Source organism: Schistocerca serialis, chromosome 1, assembly GCF_023864345.2.
Source record: "Schistocerca serialis cubense isolate TAMUIC-IGC-003099 chromosome 1, iqSchSeri2.2, whole genome shotgun sequence".
NCBI classification, from domain to species: domain Eukaryota; kingdom Metazoa; phylum Arthropoda; class Insecta; order Orthoptera; family Acrididae; genus Schistocerca; species Schistocerca serialis.
Window position 1 is genome coordinate 624,737,516 of NC_064638.1, and position 2,097 is coordinate 624,739,612.

Consider the following 2,097-nt stretch of genomic DNA (forward strand, 5'->3'; position numbering starts at 1 on the left):
CTCAGCTCGAGTAAGTAATTAACAGCTATGAAATCGAATTGACGAGGAAGGAGAGTTGTAGTACAACTTAACTAAAATAAGGGATCCATTGAGAGGACACATTCGGCAGTGATCAGAATGGAATGGATGAAAGATTGTGCGTGGGGTGAGTTACAAATTTTAGATCAAATACTGATTACAGTAAGCACATTCAGTAGTATTTGAAGACAGCAACTGTTCTCGAAAGAACAGATACTGTTGATGACCGTGCAGCTTTTCCCTGGAATAAATTATGATTATCTGAAACCCTCAGCTGCCGACAGGTGTTGTTGATATACCTCGATGTGGACAGCTGAAAATGTGTGCCCCGACCGGGACTCGAACCCGGGATCTCCTGCTTACATGGCAGACGCTCTATCCATCTGAGCCACCGAGGACACAGATGAATAACGCGACTGCAGGGACTTATTCCTTGCACGCTTCCTGTGAGACTCACATTCCCAACTGTCCACAATTATACATATGTAATGTACCTTATAGACGCCCATCCACTCATTATTCGCGCACACTTTGGCGATTCCCGTAAGAGTTTGGGCAACCTGTGCGCATTCGCACAGATGAAGGTCAATGAGTGGATGGGCAAATGTCTATAAGGTAGATTACAGATGTAGAATTGTGGATGGTTGGGAATGTGAGTCTCACGGGAAGCGTGCAAGGGATAAGTCCCTGCAGTCGCGTTATTCATCTGTGTCCTCGGTGGCTCAGATGGATAGAGCGTCTGCCATGTAAGCGGGAGATTCCGGGTTCGAGTCCCGATCGGGGCATACATTTTCAGCTGTCCACATCGAGGTATATCAACAACACCTGTCCGCAGCTGAGGGTTTCAGTTAATCATCATTTACATGCAGTAGTTATCTTTTAACTATGCAAATATGAAGATGCTTATAACTAACCGTTCTTCGGACTGAAGATCATAACAACACGAAAAATTCAGCCGTGTTAATATATTGTATTGTATTGCAAACACTGAGACTCACGGTAGTTGCATGTAAGAGTTGGTACGAGTTTAAGGTGTTGCTATAAGGAGCATGTTATTTTTATGAATAAAAAAAACTGAATTTTCCTTTCTATCCGTTAATTTCTTACCTCTATGTCCTCAGTTTAGGATCTTTCAGCTTCCTCATAGGTCACATTATAAACGTTTGGGGCACGAATAGATAACTAAAGTGTTGTAAAACCTTTTCACGAATTAAAACTGCGTTCTGGATCTCGTTTATTTTCAGACGTTTTTACTTGTTATCTAGGTTAGTGCCGAAATGATACTAATTGTTAAGAGGCGTGAGATTATAAACCTGCAATTGTAGTTAGCTTTCTAGATGAGTTTTTGGGAGCTGGCCATCAACATCATGTCCTCTCTGTTCCAGTAACCAGATTCTCTCCTTAACCTCGGCCTATCAGAAAGTTAAACGAATATTAGGCAGTGCGAAACTTAACAGGGCCCGAAAACTTAGAAAAACGGTTCAAATGGCTCTAAGCACTATGGGACCTAACATCTGAGGTCATCAGTCCCCTATATTTAGAACTACTTAAGCCTAACTAACCTAAGGACATCACACACATCCATGCCCGAGGCAGGATTCGAACCTGCGTCCGCAGCAGCAGTGCGGTTCCGGAATGAAGCGCCTAGAACCACTCGGCCACAGCGGCCGGCGAAAGCTTAGACATGAGACCGTTTACAAAGACGCTGTTACAGACCACGTAAACATGAGGAGCTACTTGGTACTCCTTCATATTTCTTATCACTACTTTGTTGTTGTCGGAAGCTGTTCCCACAGCGCATGTCGATTACATAGCTGACTTCATTTTGATTTACAGTCAAACCTAGAATGTCTGTTGAGAAATCTCCTGTTGAAGTTCGCGTTTTTCTGCGTTAATTTTTCGTAACTTTGCTACAGTTATTTGTGGAACGTTATTATGTCTGCAGTCGTACTAATCTAATGATAGCATTTCGTTTTACACAGTCACAGTATTAGTAATTACTTGTACTCGTATTTGTATTGCATTTATACAATTCTATATTACTAGCATAGCATATTATTTAATACTAATCTCGTCTGA

The 2,097-nt window shown here is 42.0% G+C and overlaps 1 non-coding gene across 1 annotated transcript; it reads right to left on the reverse strand.

Moving 5' to 3' along the window:
- Nucleotides 1-342: 342 nt before the first annotated feature.
- Trnat-ugu (transfer RNA threonine (anticodon UGU)) lies at nt 343-416 on the reverse strand. Its single transcript has one exon. It is a non-coding gene; the product is annotated as a tRNA-Thr (tRNA).
- Between the last annotated feature and the right edge of the window lie 1,681 nt (nt 417-2,097).